We start from the raw sequence: 23,669 nt of genomic DNA on the forward strand, positions 1-23,669 counted from the left end.
GGGCTTTATTCGTCCACCTTGGTCACCTGCTGGTGCAGGTTTTTTCTTTGTTGAGAAGAAAGATGGGGGTCTATGGCCTTGCATTTATTATAGAGAACTGAATAAAATTACAATAAAAAAACTGTACCATTTCCATTGATTCCAGAATTATTTGACAATCTTCGGGGAGACCAGATTTTTACTAAAAATCTTTGTGGGGCCTATAACCTGGTCCGTATTCATCCTGGATATGAGTGGAAGACATCACGAATATCTGGTTATGCCACGGCTGTCTTTCAGGCTCTGGTGAATGATATCTTCTGAGACCTTCTCAACAAATATGTTCTAGTTTATTTGGATGATATCTTAATCTTTTCTTCCTCCATAAAAGAGCACCACAGTCAAACAAGTCAGTGAAACAAGTCCTTTCTCGTTTACGCAATAACCACCTTTTTGCTAAATTGTTCAAATGTGAGTTTGAAAAACAAGAGATCTAATTTTTGGGCTATGTCAGGCAATTGCTGATTGGCCTCAGCCCACTACAGTTAGGGGAATCCAACGCTTCATTGGCTTTGCCAATTATTACCGGCATTTTTTTAAAGACTTTTCACAAATTATTGCTCCAATAACTACTCTTACCTGAAAAGAGGCTCAGTGCAAAATTTGGCCTGAACCTGCTCTCAAGGCCTTTGAAACGTTAAAAAATGCCTTTTGTGCTGGAGGTGGAGTCTGGTCATGCTGGTGAATGGCCCTGGGTCTCTGAAGCTCTGTGCCTACCCCACCTTGTTCCTCCACAGACCGGATTCAGCTCGGCAAGGAGCTATACCACTCTGAAAACAGGCAAGTTCATTGGGATCTTTGCAATTCTGATAAAAAAAGCATTCATATGTCCCAGCCCTTTAAAGGGCGAAGTCTAGCTAAAATTCCTCTCAATACAGAGAGATGGTGTGATGCTAAAAACTAACTACACCACAGCGTCCTAAGGACTCAGTAACCCACACACGCCTTGCCTAACAATTATACTAAATGCTTCACTTACCATAGACAGACTGCAAAGGAAAATTCTTCTAAACTAGTAATGTAAAAGTTAACTCGTTTAACATAAAGAAACAGTCTAACTTTTCTTTAAGCTTACAAAGGCTTTTATACTATATATATATATATATATATATATATATATATATATATATATATATATATATATATATATATAAATAATATATATATATAAATATATATATATATATATATATATATATATATATATATATATATATATATATATATACTGCAAATTGCAGACATTTAAGTCAGCTTCTAAAAAATATGTGATAATATAGGTTTGAACTCTCACCTTATTTTGATCATAAAATACCATATAGAGACAACACTCCATGCAGCAACGTCTGCTATACTCCAACTTCACTTTATTACTTGTTACTTCTGGATATATATTCTAGCCATAGAATGTCCAAGAGACTTCCTAAATCCAACAAACTATTGAAAAGCCAATCCTCCAATCTAAAATCTGTAAGTAGCTTTTTTCAAAGCTCAGAACCATCTACAGTGAACATGTCAGATCTAACACAGAATACAGAAAATTCACCTGAGGTTCCACCCTTGGCATCCGTCATTCCTGATGACTACAAGAAAATATTGCTAACCTGCCTACCAAGGCTAACGTTGATGCCCTCAAATCTCTAATTACATCTGAATTTATCACTTTGAAGAAGGATATTAAGAATTTGGGCCACCGTGTTGAATATGGTGAGGAATCACAGGACTCTAACATGTTATATGATAATCTCTCTACACATGCTAACGTCACTAGCTCACAAATAGAAACCTTCATTATGAAGGTGCTTCAAGAAAAATCTATCAAATACAGATGGGGCTTCCCATTCATTCTACACATTACCCATGAAGGGCAGACTATCTCCTATAAAACCATGGAAGACCTGGAAGCAATATCAAAAGCTTTGAATATCTCCTTCCAAGTTCCTCATCCTTCGGACATCTCATTAAGGGACCCTACTCCGGGTAGTACATATTCAACTGCTAGCAGACCGCATAGATGGACAAAGGTCATCCCAAAGAAAAAGAAAACCAAAGCTATGCCTGCAAACTACACAGAAGAAACTGTAGTTGCTACCTGAAGTTCTGATCTTCGATGAGAATAGGCGAGATCTTTCCATTAAAGTTAACGTTCAAGGTTAGATCCTTGATACACTTGTGGAGGACTACTCTGATCAGCTTATCTTGCTGGACTGTAAAATGTAAAATGTTATTTCATGTTTTATAATAATCCAAACACGTAAAAATTGGTGGACAAAACAGACGTGTTGTATTGTCATATAGCTAATTTTTTGTTGCTGAAGCACAGATAGTCTATTATCATATATCGGTTGGTACAATTGTTATACAGATGCTAAAAACACCTGATCCCTTTCCTTTCATAAGACATTTTAAGTCCCCACTGAGCGTTTCCCCAACCGATAGTCATGTTCCTTGACTTTTTTGTTGTTTATTGTTCTTATTATTTCTATGTTTTTTTGTTTTTCATGTTTAACTCTAACATCACCCTGTGTATTCGAGAAACGATTCACACCCATTTCCTGTCTAAGTCTCTCATCAGTTTTTGGACCTTTTACATTTATCTGCATAGCTCTGATACCGATGCAAGATACACTCTTTCTACTATGCCTCAATTACACTTACTAACATATATATGTCCTTTCTCACTGCCAACTCTAAAGGGTTAAATTGTCCACATAAATGTAGTATAGTGATACGTGATTTAATCCCCCGAAAAGGAGATATTATTTTTTTTACAGGTGACACATTTTTTTTACTAGTCAAAGAACCTAAGACCTTTTCATATAAGTTTGGGGAAACATATTATTCCTCAAATTCAGTTAAAACTAATAGTGTAGTTATTTTGATCAAGAGGGGTATCCCATTCACCCTAATAGTGAAATATAAAGATAAAGCAGGTTGTTATCTTTTACTTGTAGGAAAGCTGTTTAATACAATTGTAACCTTGATAAATGTCTATTTCCCTAACATAAAACAGGATATTTTTTTAAACATCTTACTAACACAATACTGGAAGTAGCAAAAGGAGCTATCATAATGGGAGGAGATTTTAATCTTACTCTAAATCCCAAACTAAATAACTCTAATGAACTATCCTCTATCACACAAGGTTATACATTCTGTAAAAAAAACCCACAGAGATATTACCCTTCATGATGGATGGAGAGTCATGAACCATGAAACTAAAGAATATACTTTTTTTTTTATTCTAATCCCCATCGCCGTCATTCCAGAATAGACTATTTTATGCTTGATATTTCCAATGTAGCAAGAGTCACTCAAATAAAAATTTGCCCTAACACCTGGTCTGACCACTCGATTGTTAGCTGTTCCCTGGACTGGCCTTATAACCCTCCACATCACTATGTGTGGAGACTGGATGACAACTTATTAACTGACCCAATTCAATACCAATGTATTGAGAAAACACTTAATGAATACATCCTTCTTAACTCTAAATTGGATACAGATGCTAGAACTACATGGGAAGCCCACAAGGCGGTCATTATGGGGGAACTGATTAGTGCTAAAATACACCAGGATAGGCAAGCTAGGAAATTCCTAAATGAGACTCCCAATAACCTCACTAACCTAGAGACCCAACGTAAGGACCACCCCACAGACACATCCATATCCCAAGGTATTGCTGACTGTAAATCGCGAATCAATGTAATGCTATACAGAGAATATAAACGAAATGCACTTAAGTTACAACAACAATACTTTGAGGGAAATAATAAAAGCAGTACTTGATTTGCCAGAAAATTAAAAAGAAAAACAAATAAAAAAATGTATTCTCACCCTTAAATCACATAAAGGAAAATATATTTATGCTTCTCAATAAATAGCAAATGCTTTTAGGGAATACTATGAAAAACTCTATAACCTGATTCCCAACCACATAAGTCAAGATTTGAGATCAGACACAGATCGCTCCCCAATAGAGAACTATCTGGATAGCATTGACTTACCCCATCTCACCACTGAAGAACAAGAAGTTTTAAATAAACCATTCACGCAAACCGAAATACTTGAGGTTATTAAAAATCTTCCCAAGAGTAAGACTCCCAGCCCAGATGGATACACTAATAACTATTATAAATTATATAAGACCCTCCTATCTCTACACTTTTTAAATTTATTTAACAAAATCACAGACAATAATCCTTTTTTCTCCGCAGCCTTAGAAGCTCACATTGTAGTTATACCCAAAGCAGGTAACCCTCAGAGTGGAGAACTTTAGACCGATCTTGCTCCTTAATTTGAATCTTAAAATTTATGCAAAAATCATTACAAATAGATTATCCTCTGTACTCCCACATCTCATACAAAATGATCAAGTAGGATTCATTCAATCTAGAGAAGCATGCGACAGCACCGTTAGGGCTTCTCACCTCATAAATTATATTCACCAACATAACATTCCATCAGTAGTGCTATCCAGAGACGCCGAAAAGGCCTTTGACCGTGTTTGTTAGCTCTTCCTGAAATCCACATTAGAAAGGTTCCGACTTGGAAGCAGTTTTATCTCTAAGGTTACATCATTATATAGTTCCCCTATGGCCAGAGTCAGAGTAAATGGATTACTATTGGAACTGTTCCAAATTTCAAATGGCACTAGACAGGGGTGTCTCCTATCCCCACTTTTAGTGTAATCGAAATGCTAGCTATTTCTATCAGATCCAAAAGTAATATATCAGGTGTAACCATACATGGCTCCTTACACAAAGTATTACTCTACGCGGACGACATATTATTTTTTATCACGGATCCCCTTTCTTCCATACCAAAATTATTAGCAGAGCTCAATGCATTTTACTACGCTTCAAACTTCCTCATAAATAAAACTAAATCTGAAATGTTAGCTTTACATTGTAATGACCATAATCTCTCTCTCCTCACAAAGATATTCCCCTTCCGCCTACAAGCTAAGAACTTAAAATATTTAGGGATCTTCTTGGCCTCAACTACGCAGGAGATGTTTAAAGCAAATTATGATACACTACAAAAATCTATTATTGCAGATCTCTCCTCTTGGAGATCAAAGAACATCTCTTGGGTAGGGAGGATTACCACAATTAAAATGAATGTCTTACTTAGAATATTATATTTGCTTCAGACTCTCCCTATACCTTTACCCAGGGGTTTCTTAGCTTCTCTGCAAAATAAAATGCTTGACTTTATCTGGGATAAAAAAGGAGAGAATTAATAAATTCTTGATGTGTCTTCCTGTATCTGAAGGAGGTTTTGGGGTCCCCAATTTAGTAAAATACAGACAAGCAGTCTTCCTACATAGGATTGTGGACTGGTTTGGTAATTATAATCATAATAAAACATAATTTGGCAGATAAATCCCATTTAGGTACAATATGTTGGCAGACAAAGCCGACTCTATCACTAGATTTTAAACAAAATTACATATTAATGGAAACCCTGACAGTCTGGAAAAGGACTATGGTCGAACAACCGCATCTCACATCTCAATTCTCCCCACTAACAGCACTCACAGAAAACACAGAACTTCACATCACTATAAAACAAAAAATTAAAAACCTCAAAATTTCCTTAAGAACCCTAATTATATATCATATTGGCAATGAGTTGGGGCGTTTTTCACAAGTGGAGTTATTAGATAAAGGTCCAGAGGTATTTAGCAACTGGCTCTTACTGCATCAATGCCATTCTTACATCACCAAACATCATGACAGATGTAATTTACTCAGACCTTTAACCCCCTTCTAATCCCTCTGCCATCCCGATTCCCCTAAAAGGAGAATTTTCTCCTTAGCCTATTCACTTTTACAAAGACCCCCACAAAGTTTTACCCTGTACTATGTTGACAGATGGAACAATGATTTAAACATAGACCTTTTTAACACAGAAATCTCCAAAATGTTTTCTAATGTCACTAAAGTCTCAGTCTCTAGCAACCTTATTGAACTCAATGTCAAAATAATTCAAAGATGGTATCTGTCACGAATACCAGGCTGCAAGGGTTAAACCCCTACCCCCTACTACCTCATCCCCTTTCCTTTATTGGTGGTTTTGAGCTACTGAGATCAACCGCAATCTCCCAGACCTTTCCTTTTTTGAGAATTGTGTGTGAACCTGATCTTGAAAGAGCTGGTCTCTGACCGTCCTATCCCTCTCCAGCCAGCCTGGCCCCTGGATCTACCAGCCGGCCACTGCACCAAGCATCCTCCAGATATCTTTACCTCTGGCCACTTCAGAGACCCCTTGCCCCAGAGCTCCGCTCTCTTGGGGACTGGTACCCCTTGTGGGCCAATTGCCAGAGGTGAGCTCCATAGGGAACTGGGGTTTCTGAGCCCTACTCAGCAGACCACCCTTCGGCTGGCTGGCCACATGGAACTGCTGGCCGGCCACAGCAGCTCAGATTCCCGGTCCCCTTTAACTAAGGTCGTTGCAGCGGCCCCTTGTCCTAGAGCTCCACTTTTTGGGGGATTGATACCTCTCAGGGAGGACTAGAGATGGGGTGATTACCAGGGGTGAACCCTCTTAGGAACCAGAGGTTTTGGACCTCTACTCAATACCCAATTCCCAGAGGTCTTTCCGGTGTATGCTGGGTAGCCCATACCTCTGACCCCCAGTAATAGATCAAGGCACTTTTTGGACTGAAGCAACTGGGGGCCATGGGCCCTGGAAGTGCCACCGCTCCCCTAGGATTACCCCAAATGCACCCTCCCTGTACTGCTGGTCACTGGTGGCCAATGGACATTATGGAGGCACCAGCCTGTTCTTGTTTCACCTGAATGCTAGTCTGTCTAGTTATTTGGGTGGGAACTGATATAATCACTCTTCTCTGCTACATAGTGGCAGGTTCCAGGTGCTGGAAGGATCCTTTGGTGGAGCTACCCAGTCTGGGTAGCCATTGTCTGTTTCATTGGTGGCAGCGGTGGGATGCTTCTATCTACCTGGAAAGTCCAAACCACCACCTGAAGATATACTCGGATGGAGCGGTATGAGAGGTTCCAGAAGGAAGAACTAAAGAGTCTGCTGGAGGCCCAAGGAAAAACTGCCGGGAACAATTCTAAGGCAGTGATCATCGAGGTGCTGATAGAGGATGATCAGGCTAGTGCACCCGCTAGTGAGGCCGGTGGTAGCCAAGAGGGAGAATGGATCTGTGGTCTGACCTTGAGAGGCAGGTACAGTGGTGGTTGGCACTCTATGGACTTAACCCACCCAAGGAGATTATTACTCGGATAGTTGCTGATGCCACCAGGGTCCATCTGATGGAGCTCCAGAAGTCCATGGGGAGAGCGTTGACGGATCCCCTGGACCCATCTCCCAGGCCAAAGAAGTTACCTCATGAGGCCTTTCGGGCCATTAAAAAAGAGGAGGGAGATTGACCGCTACCTCCAGCTGTTTGAAACCCAGTGCAGGTTTTAGGGAGTTGCCACTACAGACAGGGTTACCATCCTGATTGGGAAGCTATCTGGTAAGGCCCTGGAGGCTTTCCATACTATTCCCTCCAAAGATCAAGCCAACTATGACTGGGTGAAAGAGCACATACTTGCCCGCTATGGACTCACTGCGGAGGCGCACTGACTGAAGTTTTGAGAGCTGCAAAGACAATAGGGGCAGCCATACACAGAATGGGCCCACCGGTTAGCCCAGCACATTCCTGGGTCACCAGCTGATGCATAACCACCCGAGACAAAGCTATCCAACTCATCTTACTGGAACAATTTTACAACCGCCCCCCAGCGGAGGTACGGGACTGGGTGAAAGACAAGAGACCCATAACAATGGACCATGCTGCCACCCTGGCAGATCAGTATGTGAAGGCCCGGCATCAGGCTGCCCCAGAACCCCAGCCAGCAACCCATTCTGCTTCAACCCCGGCTCATCTCCCAGCAGCTCCTTGGTAACCCCAGGCCGGGCCAGCTCCTGTTTCCCCGGCCAGGCCAGCAATCCCCGGGGTGCTATGGGTGTGGGAAACCCAGCCAAATCCGACGGTCCTGTCTGGCACAGCCAAGAACCCCCCCCAGCGCAGCAGCCTAGGAACCCCTCACCGGCCAAGTGGGTGAGCACTCCAGCCAGGACCTATCCAGTCGCTGCCCACTTCCTGTATTCAGCATGTTCTGCCAACTATGACAACTAGGCAGATGAAGAAGTTGGCGTCCTACATGAAGTCAGCCTTGTGACCAAAGATAACCGCCAGCGGAGGACTTCCGGTGGGGGTGGAGCCGTTAGACACGTTGTACGGCTCATGGCGCTCTAGAGAAGGGAGCTAGGAAATCTCCCCCGGCTAAAAGTTGCTTGCGCTATCCGGAATCCCTGGGGCCGGTTGCAAGTTTTACAGACGCAGTCTACGTCTGAGCAGAGGAAGCCCTTTACTGGCGGTAAAGCCTGGCGGTGGATACCGCAACTACCGCAGAGAAAAACTCGGCAGACCGAAGGAAAAGGACAGTAAAGTCGGGTAAGAGAGCTATTACCCGTGAAGTGGTTGGCCTTGCTGACTGGAGTAGCCGCTTGTAGGAGGGGGTAGTCTGCCTGCAGAGAGATCTGTGGGGAGCGCGCCCTCCTCGCGATGAAGAGCGTCACAGCTGCATATTTGTTTGGCCTGACTGTCCGATAGCGGGAAGGAACCCCGGCTTTACCTTTACAAGGTTTTTCACAGCGGACTGCCAAATGCTTCTTTATACCTAATAAGGCACACCTGTTTACAGTCATAGCGTGTACATATGGGATATCTTGGCTCCTGCGAGCTGAAGATTCACAGGAGGTGGATGAGGCTAAGTGACCCATTTGAGGGACTGAATTGACATAAGTTAGGGAGAAGTGTCATTTCCCCTATTTGGCGAACTCTCTTTCCGCCCCCCTTCTTCTATTTATCTATCTCCCTGTCGATGGTCTAGGGGTAACAAGAGCCTGAAGTGTTCCCTAAAAGAAGAATTAGGAGTATTTCTTACATCAAAGTGCCAAAGTATAGCAGGACTGATTACAACTGATGGTACTTAAAACTGCCACAATTAGTTCATAAAGCTGAACTTTACCTTAAGATACAAGACGCAACATTACATCGGTTCCTGAGCACTTTGAAAATGGTGTTTCTCATTATCCAGGTTATTTCTACGCTACCTGGAGGCTTATAGAGAGCCAAGAGACTAGGCCTGGGCAATCTGGCTTTTTTTTTTCCTCAAGTGGCATATTATATGATATATTACACGTTTCAAGAATGGTGCATTTATTTGCTGTTTAACAGTCTCCCTCTTTAGGAGAGAAGAGAGAGAGGGATTTAGACGGTTAAATAACGGCTAAAATTTAGTTAAATAAATTGACCCTTTTTTTTTTTTTTTTTTTTTATGCTTGATATAGATGGGTATATGCAATTGCTTTTCTGCTAGCATAAGTTTATTAATTGCATTTGAGAAATGATTCACTATAACACCAAAGATATTCTGGTTAAATTATGAATGTTTAAGGGATATGGCCCTTATTGATTAGTTGCTGATTCTCGCAGGTGCCCGCTTTTCATAATTATAAATTGGGTGAGATATTAGGCCGTAACTACACTAACTCTTATAAATATACACTTATAGTCTATAGTTTAATACACATTCACGCTTATAATAAAAAAGAAAAAAAAAAAAAAAAACACACACATACACTTGAACCTGAAGCTTAACTTACATTTTTTTTACTTTTATTAGGGACTCCAGTCCCCCTTGGATTTGTTCACTTTTTTCACATTTTTTTTTATTTTATTGCTTTTCACATTCACTATCAGTATTCACAGAATATATGGAAAGATATATTATACACACGAAACAGAGTTCCCCCATAATGCCACCCAAAGGCAAGGATAGAAAGGTTAGGAGTGCGGATACATCATTGGACCCCGTATCAGAGGGGGCTATATCCCACGTGGACATTGGTAGTTTAGTATCTCAATTAACCGATGTTTTTACCCCACAATTTGATATTATTAAGAAGGAGCTCAGCAGTATTTCAACAGATATTATCTCTCTATCAAACGAGGTCAAGCAATTCGCCTCTAGGATACTAGAGGCGGAAAATAGGATCTCTGACTTAGAGGACCGGGTTAATGTCCAAGATAAAGTAATCCAAGATTATGATGGCAAGATTACTGGTCAACAATTCCGTCTGGAGGATCTTGAGGATCGCTCCAGACGGAATAATATAAGAATCATTGGTCTTCCTGAGTCCCCTGAGTATGAAGATCTTATAAAGGTTACTTCTTTATTATTACCCAAAGCTTTAGGTTTCTCTGAACAACAACTACCCTTAGAGGTAGAAAGAGCTCATAGGGTCGGATATAGTAGAACAAATATGGCTAGGGGCGATAGAAGCAGAATGTGCATTTTTAAGTTGCTTAGATTCCAGGATAAAGTAAACCTGTTAAAAGCATATAGAAAGATGGGGGAATTTGTGTTTGAAAAAAACAAGCTATTAATGTTTCAAGATTTCTCAATAGAAACATCTACCAAAAGAAAACAGATGATTCCGCTATGTACTAAGATTATTGATAAAGGGTTTAAAGCCTGGGTTGTGTACCCCGCAAAGATTATGTTAGAAGAAAATGGGGTTAGACGAATCCTTAATAATCCCCAAGAGGCCCACAAATTTATTAGTACCCTATAATATACTAGGGAAATTAATTCAGGTTTAGATAGGGGAATTTATGCTAAGTAAGATGGATGTGCTATGTGTCTGGGTACGCGCTGATTTTTTGTGCGTTTTTCTTTTTTTTTATTATTTTGTGTTTACTATGATGATTATAGATATGTTTTTGATTTTTGCAGGGCACACTGATAGCGTTAAATGGAAGAAAGAATCTATATTGTTGTTGAGCACTTACTATTTTAAAACTGAAATTATGTTAAGTAAGATAGAAGCGCTATGTGTCTGGGTAAGCACTGATTTTTTGTGTGTTTTCTCTCTTTTTTTTTTTTTTTTTTGTGCTTACTATGATGATTATAGATATGTCCTTGAGGATTGCAGTGCACACGGATAGCGTTAAATGGAAAAAAGAATTTATATTGTTGTTGAGCACTTATTATTTTAAAATTGAATATTTCACAGGTATAGAATGGGCAGTTTTTTTTTTATTATGTAGGGTTTCCCTTTTTTTTTTTTTTTTTTTTTTTTTTTTGTGTTTTTTCTTTCTTTCTCCCTTTCTTTTCTCTCTCTCGCCGGCCCGCTTTGCCCCTCTCTTCCCCCTCCCACCTCTGGGGTTAAGTTAATTTAGACCATAGCTTAAAAATAGCTTATCAGTGCACCTATATTTTCAATATATTTAATGGCAGTTAGGATTAATATGCTTTCTTGGAATGTAGGGGGCATTACGTCGCCTAGAAAACGCAAATTGATTATTAAACATCTGTTGAAGTTTAATCCCGATATTGCGTTGTTGCAGGAAACACATTTGAATCTGGCAGAAGCTATGAAATTAAAGTGTAAATGGGTAGGGGAATGTATTGCAGCTCCAGGAGTTAAAAGAAAATCAGGGGTAGCCATCTTGTTTCATAAAAATCTAGATTATAATATTGTGAAGGAGATTGACCCAGAGGGAAGATACCTGATACTACATATTCAGATTAATAGGTGTAATTTTGTCATCTGCAATATATATGGTCCCAATTCTTTTTCGCCTATTTTCTGGGAAAATATTAGAAGTAAATTATTTCTGTCTTCAGCAGCTAATTTAGTCTTAGGGGGGGATTTTAATATGACGTTATGTCCCATTTTAGATAGACTGTCCTCAAAAAACCTACGTGAAAATAACAAAGTAGCAAAATATTTTAAGTCTTTTTGTCATGAATTAAAATTAATTGATATATGGAGATTTAAAAATCCAGAAGGGCGTAGTTTTTCATGTGAGTCTAAATCCCACATGACATTCTCGAGAATTGATATGTTCTTAATCTCTAAACCGCTTGCCTTATGTAGATCAGAAGCAAATATCTATGATATTGTTATCTCTGATCATGCGGTAATCTCTTTCACTTTGGTGGCTATCTCCCCCCCTAAGGCCCAAAATACGTCTTTTTTTTTTCCTCGATTTTTGACGGATAGTCCTAAGTTCAGCAATTGGTTAAAACAGAAGTGGAAGGACTATGTTACCTTCAATATAGGACAATTTAGTAAACCAGAGGTATTCTGAGAAGCAGCGAAAGCTGTATTAAGGGGGGAAATTAAGCTTTACTTATCCACTTGGAAGAAGAAAAAGCTGGAGCAAGAATTACAGTTAACAGCACAAGTTAGAAACGCTCTTAGAAAATTTTATGTCGATCAGACAAAAGATAACTGGGATAGATATTGCAAATTGAAAAGGGAAAGAGATATCTTCTTCAAACAAAGGTCACAGGAAGATGAATTGAAAATAAATTATCAATTTAGAGGTCATTATGGGGCCTCAGCTAAATTTCTGGCTAAAGTAGCTATGGTGAGAAAAAGTAAGAATATTATCTCGACTATTAAAAGGGGGAACATAAAATATACTAATACAGAGGATATTAGTCAGACATTTTTTAACGTATTCCAACAGCTTTACGCAGAAACACAGGTTAATGCGGACAACGCATTAAACTTCTGGGCGAGTGTCAATCTCCCCAATATTTCGGAGGAGAATTTATCAGAGCTCAACAGACCTATCTCAGAGGAGGAAGTTCTTGAGGCTATACAATCAGCTAATCTTAATAAATCACCAGGACCGGATTCTATACCGATAGAATTTTATAAAATTCTGAAGGAAGAAGTAAAATTATCATTAGTGAACCTGTTTAATTATTATTTTTCTGCTGGTAATTCAATGTCTAATTATTTTTCGGCTGCACGTATATCTCTGATCTTAAAGAAAGGTAAGGACCCGGAAGATCCAGGGTCATATAGGCCTATATCAGTACTCAATGCTGATTATAAATTGCTGACTGCTATTATTTCGATTAGGCTGGCCAAGGTATTAGATGGGATTATCCATCCAGATCAAACTGGATTTATGAGGGATAGGAATTCTCTTAAGAATATACGCCAAGTGACTACATTTCTAGATTATGCATGGAATTTAGATCCCAAGAATGAACAATCTAAAAAGATTTCTGAAGCAGCTATTTTAACAGTAGATGCTGAGAAGGCCTTTGATGCAGTGAACTGGAACTATTTATTTACAGCATTGGAACGGTTTGGATTCAAGAAACAGTTTCTGGAATTCGTCAGGAATTTATATAAAAACCCGATTTCATTTCTCTGCATCAATGGCCATTCCTCCCCATATATTTCACTTAAAAGAGGGACAAGACAAGGGTGTCCCCTCTCCCCTTTGCTCTTCAATTTAGCATTGGAGCCCTTTGCTATCTTATTGCGGAATAGGTTATTAGGGGTTCAACTCGGTTCCTTTAGTTTAAATACTCTCTTATATGCGGATGATTTGTTAATATTCTTGGATAAGGCGCAATATTCCATCCCCATATTGTTACAATTATTTAAAAATTTTTCCTCCTTCTCAGGTTATAAAATAAACTTCGATAAGAGTGAACTCCTCTGGGTAGATAAGAAAGGATCCAACTGGAAAGATCACCCTTTTAAAGTGGTTGAGTTCTTTCGATATCTAGGTATTACCTTTCATAGAAACCCAACAATTTGGTATAAGTTAAATTTTCCTCCGATATTACAAAAAATTAAAAATGATCTTGAAAACTGGGCCTCGCTTCCCATCTCATTGACTGCTAGAATTAATCTGATTAAATCTATTATCTTCCCTAGAGTTCTATATCTTCTCCAGAATCTCCCGTTATTTATGACCAATAAAGATATTGGCAATGTACAGTCTTGGGTATCTAAATTTATATGGGGTAATAAGAAGCCAAGGATTAGTCTTAGTAAACTGATGCAGAAACGTCCTAGGGCAGGGCTGGCCTTACCAGACTTTAGGCTTTACAATTTGGCTAGCTTAGTCAAACTGGCCCTCGATTGGATCACAGGGGTAGATAAGTTTGTGACAACAGAGCTAGAATCGTTCCTGATCTCCCCTTTCTCATTGAAAGCGGTTCTCCATTGCCCGGTACCAAAGTTACCTTCAAATCTTAGTAAATTAATTTCCCTTAAAAATATTATTATAGCTTGGCAAAAAATTTGTCAAATATTAAAAATCTCTCCATTCTTTTCAGAATATCTCCCTATAGTAGGTAATCCTGAATTTACGCCGGGCATAAATCAGAGAGTGTTTAGACTATGGGCCGAAGCTGGACTGATTTATGTTTATCAGTTATTTGATGATAATCAGTTATTACCCTCAGAATTATTATTTCAAAGGTTTAATCTGCATTGCTCGAATTTATTTGCTTATTTTCAACTACGGCACTACATATTTATACAAAAATGGAATTCTGAATTTCTAAGGGATTGGATGGACATTAAAAATATTATCCGGCAATTTTCTCTGGGTCAGTCTTCGATATCATTGATTTATGATATCCTTCTGGCTAGACAGGGTGAATTATATGTAGATAATCTATATAACTTCTGGAAGAAATATTTGCCAGAATTAGAGGAGAACAAGATTGAGCGAAGCTTCACAGAGTTAGAAAAATTACAAGTTTCCACATCATGGAAAGAAGCGCATCTAAAACTAGTCAATAATTATTATCTTTCTCCAGATAAAATGGCCAGATTCTATCCTTCTCAGAATTATGCTTGCCCAAGATGTTCCATGGATAGGGCGGATATTCTCCATATGTTTTGGTCTTGTCCAAAGATTCAACAATACTGGCAAAAGATAAGATTCTGGTATAGTAAAATCTATGGAGATATGGCACCATTCACGGCTGATGAGGTAGTTTTTCTAACTAATGCTGAGTTACGCCCTAAGAGGGCGATAAAGATATTTAATACAATTATTATAATTGCGAGACAGTTAATCACTAAAGGCTGGAAAGACCATACAGCTCCTAGAATCACAGGGTTCTTTAAAGAAATCCAGTTCCAAATTTTATTTGAATCCTTCCATACTAAATTTACAGCTGAACGTAAGGTCAGGGCCTTTCTTCTGGATTGGTCTCCACTAATTATTTCTTACCCATTACAGATTCAAAGACGTATTCTACAACCCTTCTTAAATTCTATAGCTTTCTTGGAATTGGTTATATTAGAAGTATTCCCGTCAACATGGATAGCGGGTCCCCGGGAGATAACATTATGAAATAGTAATTGTGAAATAATAAGTAGAGAAAGAGAAGAGGTGGGGTTAGTAGGGGAGGTGGGGGGTGGGTGGGGGGGCGAGAGAGAGAGAAAGGGTATAGTATAGATTTTTTTTTTTTTTTTTTCTTCTTCTCTTCCTTTTTTTTCTTTCCCCCCGCCTCATTAGTGATTTAAATATTTATAAAATTTCCAGCGATATAATTGACTAGATTCTAAAAGTCAGGTATTAGTATTCACTTGTCTTTTTATGTTTGCTTGGTATCATTCACTATTGTTATTTTCTATATTTCTGTTTTTCTATATGTATGATGGCCTTGCATGGCACAATGAAATACAATTTAACATGTATTTACTTTTTATGTTTCTGTTGTTGCTGGAATTAATAAAGATATTAAAAAAAAAAAAAGATAACCGCCAGCACCATCGACAGGACATCTGGGTCAATTGGCAGGCAGGACAGGGATTAAGGAACACTGGAGCCACAGTCTCGCTGATCCAATGCCACCTGGCCCCCACCTCTAGCCAAACAGGGAGGACCCTTGCCATTCAGGTGGCTAGAGGTGCCATATTGGAGATCCCCACAGCCTGTGTGCACCTGAACTGTGGAGCTGGCAGCCATGATGTGGAGGTGGGCATCATGAAACAGCTACCTGCCAAAGTCTTATTGGGGAATGACCTCTTGATACCTGCCCAGTGACCAGCAGGCCAGGCACCAAGCCACCACACAGTATCTGGGGACCCAGTTGAGACATTGTGCCCTGACTCCTACCTTAACCTGACATTCTGCCCTGACTCCTAGTTTGCCCCGACCTTCCTTTCCGACTCCAACCCTACCCCCTGACCAACCCTCCTGGGCATCCCCCTCCGACTTTGCCCAGGAGACCTTGAGCGACCCGACCTTAGCCTCTTACTGAGACCGAGTAGATACTGACCCCCAGGGCCTCAGAGAGGGCTCCTGTACCGGATCTCCAAGAGGAGAAAAGGGCCGGTGCACAAACGTCTGCTGGTGGTACCGAAGAATTTTCGGTCAGACCTACTGCAGAAAAAGCATGATATTCCCCTAGATGCAAACCCAAGGGAGAAAGAAACTCTGACTTGGAAAAAGACTACATGTGTAGCACTCAAGGGGTTAATAAGGTATGAATTATCTAAAAATGGGAAGAGATGTGTTGCAGCAGGAGACTAGACTAGAAAAGTGAACGATGATACTCAACGTTAAAACATTACTTTTATTGATAAAACTAATAAAACTAATACATAAAAATATATTCAATAGCTGCACTACTTTTAGGTTATATGGTATATCCCAAAGTTGGAATAAATCAGCCAAGTAATAGATACAATTTGTGAGATCGGCTAAAGTTATACCTTATTGTCAGCTAAGTAATAAATTGTAGATGTTTAATAAAACTTGGTGTAGCTGATCTGTGACAACTTTGTAAATGAACGTAGCGTAACTAGATTGCCAACCTACGTTGTAATTTTTTTAGCAAGCTATCATAGTAGTATAGCGATTAGTATCAAAAAAGGTTGCTCATTAATTTTCTATTGAGCAAGTAAGAGGACGTGATAAACAATAGCACTTGCATTCCTTACAAATAGCCCTGAGATAAATCAAATCTATCAACATAAGTAGTAAGCCTAACTTGAGCTAAAGTGTACTTGTTGTATACTGTATTCCCCACTTAGTGATGGAGGGAGATGTGTCTTAAATAGACTAGCTATAATTTCTATGTGATAGATTGTTTGCAAGTTGTAACGTTCTTATCTTAGTAAATGTCAGCGCAATTAAAATTTGCCTGGTATTATACCAAGGATATATGTGAGATTGCTAACTAGAATATCCCGAGCGTATATACCGTTAGTGCTCCACTGTCTCTAGCAGTGAATATTACAGAAGCCTTGAGGAATAATATATATTGCTGGAAATTGCCTCTTTTGATAAGTTTGACAAGAGCTACTCAGTAATGCTGTGGCTATAAATGATAGCGTTGCTCAGAAAATAATTAAAGTTAGAAGTATCACCCCAGTAACTTCTGCCAGGTATTGGACTTTAGTTCAAATTACTTGTTTAGATATATTATCCCTAACAAGTTGTCTGTTTCTATATCATACCACGAGCAGTTAAAATATAATACCGGGAGGTGTGTCTTAATAAGCTGGCAAGAGCTACAATGTAACACCGTGGTTACAAATAGAAGCGTTACTCAAAAGTACTTTACATTGGAAATAATACCCCAGTTACATCTGCCAGGAATTACACATACAATCCATGTCAAATCCTGGGTTAAATCATGTAAGCACATGTAGCGTAATGTTCCAACCGGGTTTAGTTAAACACTTCGAAATGGTAGTGGCAGCTAATAAGTGTAGCTACAGAGTTGTACTAAACAGCACCTCCGATACGATATCTAATATGTTTCAAAATAGTTAGTTTGACCAGTAAAGAACGTAATGATATTCGGATCAGTGCTGAAATTATAATTCTGAGCAGTAGATTTAAGTGAGACGGTACTGTTATCTTATGTCAATGGGACCCTGGTTAAATGGGTCAGGTACTAGGCAGTAAAGCCGTACTCATCAAGTAAATCCACTTAAATCACATATTTGGTCCGTTACACTTAAACAACAGTAGAACTTATACAGGGAGTGCAGAATTATTAGGCAAATTAGTATTTTGACCACATCATCCTCTTTATGCATGTTGTCTTACTCCAAACTGTATAGGCTTGAAAGCCTACTACCAATTAAGCATATTAGGTGATGTGCATCTCTGTAATGAGAAGTGGTGTGGTTTAATGACATCAACACCCTATATCAGGTGTGCATAATTATTAGGCAACTTCCTTTCCTTTGGCAAAATGGGTCAAAAGAAGGACTTGACAGGCTCAGAAAAGTCAAAAATAGTGAGATATCTTGCAGAGGGATGCAGCACTCTTAAAATTGCAAAGCTTCTGAAGCGTGATCATCGAACAATCAAGCGTTTCATTCAAAATAGTCAACAGGGTCGCAAGAAGCGTGTTGAAAAACCAAGGCGCAAAATAGCTGCCCATGAACTGAGAAAAGTCAAGCGTGCAGCTGCCAAGATGCCACTTGCCACCAGTTTGGCCATATTTCAGAGCTGCAACATCACTGGAGTGCCCAAAAGCACAAGGTGTGCTATACTCAGAGACATGGCCAAGGTAAGAAAGGCTGAAAGACGACCACCACTGAACAAGACACACAAGCTGAAACGTCAAGACTGGGCCAAGAAATATCTCAAGACTGATTTTTCTAAGGTTTTATGGACTAATGAAATGAGAGTGAGTCTTGATGGGCCAGATGGATGGGCCCGTGGCTGGATTGGTAAAGGGCAGAGAGCTCCAGTCCGACTCAGACGCCAGCAAGGTGGAGGTGGAGTACTGGTTTGGGCTGGTATCATCAAAGATGAGCTTGTGGGGCCTTTTCGGGTTGAGGATGGAGTCAAGCTCAACTCCCAATCCTACTGCCAGTTTCTGGAAGACACCTTCTTCAAGCAGTGGTACAGGAAGAAGTCTACATCCTTCAAGAAAAACATGATTTTCATGCAGGACAATGCTCCATCACACGCGTCCAAGTACTCCACAGCGTGGCTGGCAAGAAAGGGTATAAAAGAAGAAAATCTAATGACATGGCCTCCTTGTTCACCTGATCTGAACCCCATTGAGAACCTGTGGTCCATCATCAAATGTGAGATTTACAAGGAGGGAAAACAGTACACCTCTCTGAACAGTGTCTGGGAGGCTGTGGTTGCTGCTGCACGCAATGTTGATAGTGAACAGATCAAAACACTGACAGAATCCATGGATGGCAGGCTTTTGAGTGTCCTTGCAAAGAAAGGTGGCTATATTGGTCACTGATTTGTTTTTGTTTTGTTTTTGAATGTCAGAAATGTATATTTGTGAATGTTGAGATGTTATATTGGTTTCACTGGTAAAAATAAATAATTGAAATGGGTATATATTTGTTTTTTATTAAGTTGCCTAATAATTATGCACAGTAATAGTCACCTGCACACACAGATATCCCCCTAAAATAGCTATAACTAAAAACAAACTAAAAACTACTTCCAAAACTATTCAGCTTTGATATTAATGAGTTTTTTGGGTTCATTGAGAACATGGTTGTTGTTCAATAATAAAATTAATCCTCAAAAATACAACTTGCCTAATAATTCTGCACTCCCTGTATACATGAACAGGATTATTATTAAAAAAATTAGTAAACCAACATTCTAGAGTGCACACCCTGAGGCTGAACTAAAATACAGGAGCTCCAGGACTCCTCACCAATTCCCTAATGTCCCCGTGAAAAACTTCACTGTAAAACTTGCCCGTGTGTCAAAAGGTAGGAAAGACAGAAGACCACACCAAAGCTCCCCTGCATCCCCTTCAGAAGAGTGGCAGTAGATATAATTGGACCTTTGGCCCAACCTAGCTCCACTGGGAAGAAGTATATACTTACAGTGGTTGACTATGCCACCCAATACCCGGAGGCAATCCCCCTGGCCAATATCCAAGTGGAGACAGTGACAGATGCAATGCTCCAGATATTCACCAGGGTAGGCTTCCCCCGGGAAGTGATATCCGACCAGGGAACCCAGTTCACTGCAGAGATCACCCGGCAGTTGTGGAGGCTATGCAGGATCAAACCCCTGCACAGTGCTCCATATCATCCTCAGACTAATGGGCTATGTGAGCGGTTTAATGGGACCTTAAAGCAGTTGCTTAAGATGTTCTTGTCCACTTCCAAGGACTGGGAGAGGTTCCTGCTGCACCTCCTCTTTGCCTAAAGAGAGGTGCTTCAGGAATCCACCGGTTTCTCCCCATTCGAATTAGTGTATGGTTGGAAGATAAGGGGACCCCTACACCTAGTGAGAGCCCATTGGGAGGGGGGCCACAGAAGAGGGGTACATCCTCCAACTCATGGACAGACTGCGAGAGAACCTTCAGGTCACTCAAAGAAAACAGAAATAATGGTACGACCGAAATGCTCATACTCGGACCTTGACAGTAGGGCAGAAGGTCCTAGCTCTGAAGCCTGTCAAAACAGATAAGCTACAGGCCTCCTGGAAGGGACCCTACCAGGTAGTGGAACAGCTGAATGACACCATCTAACTGGTAGCCAAATGTTCAGATGACTGAGTCAGTCAGACCTTTCATGTGAAAATGTTAAAGGCAGACCTAGAAAGGACAAAGGATGTGGCAGCTATCTGTGCTCCAGCTGTGGAGGACTCTGAGAGTCTACCCATCCTGGAACTCCCCGGGCACAATGAGACCCCTCCAAGGAGTAGCCGACATACCCCTAGATGAGAGGTTAGGGACTGGACAGAGAGAGCAAGTCCAGTGACTCCTTGAAGACAGATGAGATATGTTCTTTACTGTCCCTGGGTACATCACAGCATCCATAAACTGAGTGGAGACCCTGAGACAGGCCCCCCCCTATGACAGGCAGCCTAGAGGGTCCTAGAGGCAGTCAGGGACAGTATGCACCACAAGCTCAGGGGAATGTTGGACCTAGGTGTTGTTGAACCATCCAACAGTACCTGGGCCTCCCCGGTGGTGCTGGTACCCAAGAACGACGGGACTACCCGGTTCTGCATCAACTACAGTAAGCTTTATGACAGAACCACAACCTATGCCCCAAGTCGATGACCTATTAGACAGAGTCACCCGCGGCCACTTCCTGACCACTCTCAACCTCTGCAAGGGATACTGGCAGATCCCCTTAGACCCTGAGTCCATCCCCAAGTTCCCCTTCATCCCCTCCTTCAGCCTCTACCAGTTCAAGGTCACCTTCCAAAGTATGGTGGATCACCTTCTAGATGGCCTCCAGGACTATGCCTGTGCATACCTGGATGATATCGCCATCTATAGCGACACCTGGGAGGACAATTTGGTCTACTTAGGCATCGTTCTAGACTGCCTTAGAGCTGCCGGGCTGACCTTGATGCCTGACAAATGCACCATAGGGCGCTCAGAGGTCCAGTACCTGGGCCACTGAGTGGGCTGTGGAAAGCAGCGGCCAGAGCCAGCTAAGGTTCAGGTTCAAACTGGCCCACTTCCAAGACCAAAACACAAGTCCTGGCTTTCCTAGGAACCGCAGGGTACTACCGGAAATGTGTTCCTAATTACAGTGCCCTCGCCAAACCCCTGACCCACCTGACCTGTAAACAACTTCCCTGACAGGTCCTGTGGTCCCCAGAATGCGAAACTGCCTTCCAGAGCCTTAAGTCTGCCTTAATCTCTGCTCCTGTCCTGGCCGCTCCTAACCCCACCCAATGTTTTTGTGTCCACACAGATGCCTCCATTTTCAGGGTGGACGAAGGAGGACAAGACCACCCTGTAGCCTATATCAGTAGGAAGCTGTTGCCCAGAGAGGTAGGCTATGCGGTGGTGGAGAAGGAATGTCTGGCCCTGGTATGGGCCTGGAAACTGCAGCCGTACCTCTATAGGAAACCTTTCACCATTCTCACAGACCACAACCCCCTTGTATGGCATAATAGAGTTTCTGGGGACAACGGAAGATTTCTGCAGTGGAGTTTAGCCCTGCAGCCCTTTAACTTTGACATTCAGTAAAGGCTGGGAAATGCTAATGGACTTTCCCAGCAGACTGAAGTGGCATAAGCTCCTCGGATAGCCCCAGGCTGACCTGCGTGTGGATCTAGCTGGCTCTGTCGAACTGGAATGGGGAAGCTGTCATGGATACCAGTCTGCAAGGGTTAAACCCCTACCCCCTACTACCTCACCACTTCTCATTTCTTGGTGATTTGGGGCTACTCAGAGCAACCACTGTCTGCCAGACCTTTACTTTTGTGAGAATTGTGTGTGAACCTGATCTTGAAAGAGCTAGTCTCTGACCGACCTATCCCTCTCCGGCTAGTCGGGTCCCTGGATCTACCGGCCGGCCACCGCACCCAGCATCCTCTGGAGATCTTTACCTCTGGTCGCTCCTTGCCCCAGAACTCTGCTCTCTTGGGGACTGGTACACCGTGGGGAGGGTAAGATGTGGGCAAATTGCCAGGGTTTCCGAGCCCTACTCAGCAGACCACCCTTCGGCTGGCTGGACCCATGGAACTGCCAGCCAGCCACAGCAGCTCAGATTCCTGGTCCCCTTTTGATCTCCGCTCTTTTGGGGATTGATACCTCTCAGGGAGGACTAGAGGTGGGGTGATTTCAAGGGGTGAGTCCTCTTAGGAATGGATCAAGGCACTTTTTGGACTGAAGCAACTGAGGGCCAAGGGCTTTCCAGCGACACCCTGGAAGTGCTGCCGCTCCCCTGGGATCACCCTGAATGCACCATCCCTGTACCGCTGGACACTGGGGGCCATTGGACATTATTGATGTGCCATCCTGTCTGGAGGGGCGGGAATGGCGGGAGGTTTGAGGAACTGATAAGGCTCTTATCAAAATCAGTTTGTGTATAAATGTGTGTTTTCCCAATAAAGTGTACTTCTTGTTTCACCTGAATGCTAGTCTGTCTAGTTATTTGGGTGGGAGCTCCTATAACCACTCTTCTCCGCTACATAGCGGCAGGTTCCAGGTGCTGGAAGGATCCTTTTGCAGAGCTACCCAGTCAGGGTAGCCGGAGTCCATCACAGTATCTTACTGCAGGATTAACAAACTATTCCCTTGCACCTCTGATAAATGCTGGAGATGCGGACAGAACTTAGGATCAATGGCTCATATCTGGTGGACATGTCAAATTCTAAACCCGATTTGACAATCTATAATTAAAGCAACCTCTATAATGCCCGAGACCACAATACCGTCTGACCCCCAAGTTTGGCTGCTTAATATCATCCCCAATAAAACCACGATATATAAAAATAAGCTTTTATTTATAGCCAGTAATAGCCTGAAAAAAATAATAGCTAAGAACTGGAAATCTCAAAATGTCCCATCTACTGCCCACTGGTACAACCAGTTCCAACAAATTTTAGATTTAGAAGAATACGCCTACATGTAAAATGGGAGTAGGGATACTTTCTTACAAATGAAAATAGTCTGGGACACATTTATAAACAATGTATTTGTATCAGAAAAATAGATAGATGTTTTAGAATACTAGAGCCAGAGCTCCAGTTGTTTATGAAACTGAAAGATTCTTACCTAAGATAGGCTCACCTAGATTTATGTCTCTCGATACACATGGGAAATGTAAAAGCAACTGTTTAATTTTGTTGTTATGTTATTTGTTGCTTATACACTATTAAACTAAAAAGATCAGCATGTACACTTTTAATACATACAATTGTAATTTTCATTTGAGAATTTTGCTTACTTCTGTAACTTTCTAATCGCAAAGTTTGTACTCTGATTTTGATTACTCAATAAAGCTGATTTTTATTATAAATTGAAAAAAAAAGCCTTTTGTGCTGCTTCCATTCTTGCGCA

The sequence above is a fragment of the Bombina bombina genome, chromosome 2 (assembly GCF_027579735.1).
Source record: "Bombina bombina isolate aBomBom1 chromosome 2, aBomBom1.pri, whole genome shotgun sequence".
NCBI classification, from domain to species: Eukaryota; Metazoa; Chordata; class Amphibia; order Anura; family Bombinatoridae; genus Bombina; species Bombina bombina.